Source organism: Triticum aestivum, chromosome 1A (assembly GCF_018294505.1).
Source record: "Triticum aestivum cultivar Chinese Spring chromosome 1A, IWGSC CS RefSeq v2.1, whole genome shotgun sequence".
In the NCBI taxonomy this organism is placed as follows: Eukaryota; Viridiplantae; Streptophyta; class Magnoliopsida; order Poales; family Poaceae; genus Triticum; species Triticum aestivum.
The window spans coordinates 393435870-393441869 of record NC_057794.1 but is presented as its reverse complement, the minus strand read 5'-3'; positions in this window follow the sequence as shown (position 1 = coordinate 393441869).

Genomic DNA, 6000 nt, shown 5'->3' with positions numbered 1-6000 from the left:
CATTAACCCCCCGGGGGGTTCCGGTAACCCCCCGGTGCTCCGGTTTTATCCGAAACTTCCCCGGAACACTTCCGGTGTCCGAATATAGCCGTCCAATATATCAATCTTTATGTCTCGACCATTTCGAGACTCCTCGTTATGTCCGTGATCACATCCGGGACTCCGAACTAACTTCGGTACATCAAAACTCATAAACTTATAATATAACTGTCATCGAAACCTTAAGCATGCGGACCCTACGGGTTCGAGAACAATGTAGACATGACCGAGACACGTCTCCGGTCAATAACCAATAGCGGAACCTGGATGCTCATATTGGCTCCTACATATTCTATGAAGATCTTTTATCGGTCAGACCGCATAACAACATACGTTGTTCCCTTTGTCATCGGTATGTTACTTGCCCGAGATTCGATCGTCGGTATCCCATACCTAGTTCAATCTCGTTACCGGCAAGTCTCTTTACTCGTTCCGTAATACATCATCTCACAACTAACTCATTAGTTGCAATGCTTGCAAGGCTTATGTGATGTGTATTACCGAGAGGGCCCAGAGATACCTCTCCGATAATCGGAGTGACAAATCCTAATCTCGAAATACGCCAACCCAACATGTACCTTTGGAGACACCTGTAGAGTACCTTTATAATCACCCATTTACGTTGTGACGTTTGGTAGCACACAAAGTGTTCCTCCGGCAAACAGGAGTTGCATAATCTCATAGTCATAGGAACATGTATAAGTCATGAAGAAAGCAATAGCAACATACTAAACGATCGGGTGCTAAGCTAATGGAATGGGTCATGTCAATCAGATCATTCACCTAATGATGTGATCCCGTTAATCAAATAACAACTCTTTGTTCATGGTTAGGAAACATAACCATCTTTGATTAACGAGCTAGTCAAGTAGATGCATACTAGTGACACTCTGTTTGTCTATGTATTCACACATGTATTATGTTTCCGGTTAATACAATTCTAGCATGAATAATAAACATTTATCATGATATAAGGAAATAAATAATAACTTTATTATTGCCTCTAGGGCATATTTCCTTCAGTCTCCCACTTGCACTAGAGTCAATAATCTAGATTACACAGTAATGATTCTAACACCCATGGAGCCTTGGTGCTGATCATGTTTTGCTCGTGGAAGAGGCTTAGTCAACGGGTCTACAACATTCAGATTCGTATGTATCTTGCAAATCTCTATGTCTCCCACCTGGACTAGATCCCGGATGGAATTGAAGCGTCTCTTGATGTGCTTGGTTCTCTTGTGAAATCTGGATTCCTTTGCCAAGGCAATTGCACCAGTATTGTCACAAAAGATTTTCATTAGACCCGATGCACTAGGTATGACACCTAGATCGGATATGAACTCCTTCATCCAGACTCCTTCATTTGCTGCTTCCGAAGCAGCTATGTACTCCGCTTCACATGTAGACCCCGCTACAACGCTTTGTTTAGAACTGCACCAACTGACAGCTCCACCATTTAATGTAAACACGTATCCGGTTTGCGATTTAGAATCGTCCGGATCAGTGTCAAAGCTTGCATCAACGTAACCTTTTACGATGAGCTCTTTGTCACCTCCATATATGAGAAACATATCCTTAGTCCTTTTCAGGTATTTCAGGATGTTCTTGACCGCTGTCCAGTGATCTACTCCTGGATCACTTTGGTACCTCCTTGCTAGACTTATAGCAAGGCACACATCAGGTCTGGTACACAGCATTGCATACATGATAGAGCCTATGGCTGAAGCATAGGGAACATCTTTCATTTTCTCTCTATCTTCTGCAGTGGTCGGGCATTGAGTCTTACTCAACTTCACACCTTGTAACACAGGCAAGAACCCTTTCTTTGCTTGATCCATTTTGAACTTCTTCAAAACTTTGTCAAGGTATGTGCTTTGTGAAAGTCCAATTAAGCGTTTTGATATATCTCTATAGATCTTAATGCCTAATATGTAAGCAGCTTCACCGAGGTCTTTCATTGAAAAACTCTTATTCAAGTATCCCTTTATGCTATCCAAAAATTCTATATCATTTCCAATTAGTAATATGTCATCCACATATAATATTAGAAATGCTACAGAGCTCCCACTCACTTTCTTGTAAATACATGCTTCTCCAAAAGTCTGTATAAAACCAAATGCTTTGATCACACTATCAAAGCGTTTATTCCAACTCCGAGAGGCTTGCACCAGTCCATAAATGGATCGCTGGAGCTTGCACACTTTGTTAGCTCCCTTTGGATCGACAAAACCTTTTGGTTGCATCATATACAACTCTTCTTCCAGAAATCCATTTAAGAATGCAGTTTTGACATTCATCTGCCAAATTTCATAATCATAAAATGCGGTAATTGCTAACATGATTCGGACAGACTTAAGCATTGCTACGGGTGAGAAGGTCTCATCGTAGTCAATCCCTTGAACTTGCCGAAAACCTTTTGCGACAAGTCGAACTTTGTAGACAGTAATATTATCGTCAGCGTCAGTCTTCTTCTTGAAGATCAATTTATTCTCAATTGCTTGCCGATCATCGGGCAAGTCAACCAAAGTCCATACTTTGTTCTCATACATGGATCCCATCTCAGATTTCATGGCTTCAAGCCATTTTGCGGAATCTGGGCTCACCATCGCTTCTTCATAGTTCGTAGGTTCATCATGATCTAGTATCATGACTTCCAGAACAGGATTACCGTACCACTCTGGCGCGGATCTCACTCTGGTTGATCTACGAGGTTCAGTAGTATCTTGTTCTGAAGTTTCATGATCATCATCATTAGCTTCCTCACTAACTGGTGTAGGTGTCACAGTAACAGTTTTCTGTGATGCACTATTTTCCAATAAGGGAGCAGGTACAGTTACTTCATCAAGTTCTACTTTCCTCCCACTCACTTCTTTCGAGAGAAACTCCTTCTCTAGAAAGTTTCTGAACTTAGCAACAAAAGTCTTGCCTTCGGATCTGTGATAGAAGGAGTATCCAATAGTCTCCTTTGGATATCCTATGAAGACACATTTCTCCGATTTGTGTTCGAGCTTATCAGGTCGAAACTTTTTCACATAAGCATCGCAGCCCCAAATTTTCAGAAACGACAACTTTGGTTTCTTGCCAAACCACAGTTCATAAGGCGTCCTCTCAACGGATTTTGATGGTGCCCTATTTAACGTGAATGCGGCTGTCTCTAGAGCGTATCCCCAAAACGATAGCGGTAAATCAGTAAGAGACATCATAGATCGCACCATATCTAGTAAAGTACGATTACGACGTTCGGACACACCATTACGCTGTGGTGTTCCGGGTGGCGTGAGTTGCGAAACTATTCCGCATTGTTTCAAATGCACACCAAACTCGTAACTCAAATATTCTCCTCCACGATCAGATCGTAGAAACTTTATTTTCTTGTTACGATGATTTTCAACTTCACTCTGAAATTCTTTGAACTTTTCAAATGTTTCAGACTTATGTTTCATTAAGTAGATATACCCATATCTGCTTAAGTCATCTGTGAAGGTGAGAAAATAACGATATCCGCCACGAGCCTCAATATTCATCGGACCACATACATTTGTATGCATGATTTCCAACAAATCTGTTGCTCTCTCCATAGTACCGGAGAACGGTGTTTTAGTCATCTTGCCCATGAGGCACGGTTTGCAAGTACCAAGTGATTCATAATCAAGTGGTTCCAAAAGTCCATCAGTATGGAGTTACTTCATGCGCTTTACACCGATATGACCTAAACGGCAATGCCACAAATAAGTTGCACTATCATTATCAACTCTGCATCTTTTGGCTTCAACACTATGAATATGTGTGTCACTACTATCGAGATTCAATAAAAATAGACCACTCTTTAAGGGTGCATGACCATAAAAGATATTACTCATATAAATAGAACAACCATTATTCTCAGATTTAAATGAATAACCGTCTCGCATCAAACAAGATCTAGATATAATGTTCATGCTTAACGCTGGCATCAAATAACAATTATTTAGGTCTAATATTAATCCCGAAGGTAGATGTAGAGGTAGCGTGCCGACTGCGATCACATCGACTTTGGAACCGTTTCCCACGCGCATCGTCACCTCGTCCTTAGCCAATCTTCGCTTAATCCGTAGTCCCTGTTTCGAGTTGCAAATATTAGCAACAGAACCAGTATCAAATACCCAGGTGCTACTGCGAGCATTAGTAAGGTACACATCAATAACATGTATATCACATATACCTTTGTTCACCTTGCCATCCTTCTTATCCGCCAAATACTTGGGGCAGTTCCGCTTCCAGTGACCAGTCTACTTGCAGTAGAAGCACTCAGTTTCAGGCTTAGGTCCAGGTTTGGGTTTCTTCTCTTGAGTAGCAACTTGCTTGCTGTTCTTTTTGAAGTTCCCCTTCTTCTTCCCTTTGCCCTTTTTCTTGAAACTAGTGGTCTTGTTGACCATCAACACTTGATGCTCCTTCTTGATTTCTACCTCCGCAGCTTTCAGCATTGCGAAGAGCTCGGGAATAGTCTTATTCATCCCTTGCATATTATAGTTCATCACGAAGCTCTTGTAGCTTGGTGGCAGTGATTGGAGAATTCTGTCAATGACGCAATCATCTGGAAGATTAACTCCCAATTGAATCAAGTGATTATTATACCCAGACATTTTGAGTATATGCTCACTGACAGAACTGTTCTCCTCCATCTTGCAGCTATAGAACTTATTGGAGACTTCATATATCTCAATCCGGGCATTTGCTTGAAATATTAACTTCAACTCCTGGAACATCTCATATGCTCCATGACGTTCAAAACGTCGTTGAAGTCCCGATTCTAAGCCGTAAAGCATGGCACACTGAACTATCGAGTAGTCATCAGCTTTGCTCTGCCAAACGTTCATAACATCTGGTGTTGCTCCAGCAGCAGGCCTGGCACCCAGCGGTGCTTCCAGGACGTAATTCTTCTGTGCAGCAATGAGGATAATCCTCAAGTTACGGACCCGGTCCGTGTAATTGCTACCATCATCTTTCAACTTTGCTTTCTCAAGGAACGCATTAAAATTCAACGGAACAACAACACGAGCCATCTATCTACAATCAAGCATAAACAAGCAAGATACTATCAGGCACTAAGTTTCATGATAAATTTAGGTTCAATTAATTTACTTAAAGAACTCCCACTTAGATAGACATCCCTCTAATCCTCTAAGTGATTACGTGATCCAAATCAACTAAACCATGTCCGATCATCACGTGAGATGGAGTAGTTTCATTGGTGAACATCACTATGTTGATCATATCTACTATATGATTCACGCTCGACCTTTCGGTCTCCGTGTTCCGAGGCCATATCTGTATATGCTTGGCTCGTCAAGTGTAACCTGAGTATTCTGCGCGTGCAACTGTCTTGCACCCGTTGTATTTGAACGTAGAGCCTATCACACCCGATCATCACGTGGTGTCTCAGCACGAAGAACTTTCGCAACGGTGCATACTCAGGGAGAACACTTCTTGATAATTAGTGAGAGATCATCTTATAATGCTACCGTCAATCAAAGCAAGATAAGATGCATAAAAGATAAACATCACATGCAATCAATAAAAGTGATATGATATGGCCATCATCATCTTGTGCTTGTGATCTCCATCTTCGAAGCACCGTCGTGATCACCATCGTCACCGGTGCGACACCTTGATCTCCATCGTAGCATCGTTGTCGTCTCGCCAATCTTATGCTTCCACGACTATCGCTACCGCTTAGTGATAAAGTAAAGCATTACAGCGCGATTGCATTGCATACAATAAAGCGACAACCATATGGCTCCTGCCAGTTGCCGATAACTCGGTTACAAAACATGATCATCTCATACAATAAAATTCAGCATCATGTCTTGACCGTATCACATCACAACATGCCCTGCAAAAACAAGTTAGACGTCCTCTACTTTGTTGTTGCAAGTTTTACGTGGCTGCTACGGGCTTAAGCAAGAACCAATCTTACCTACG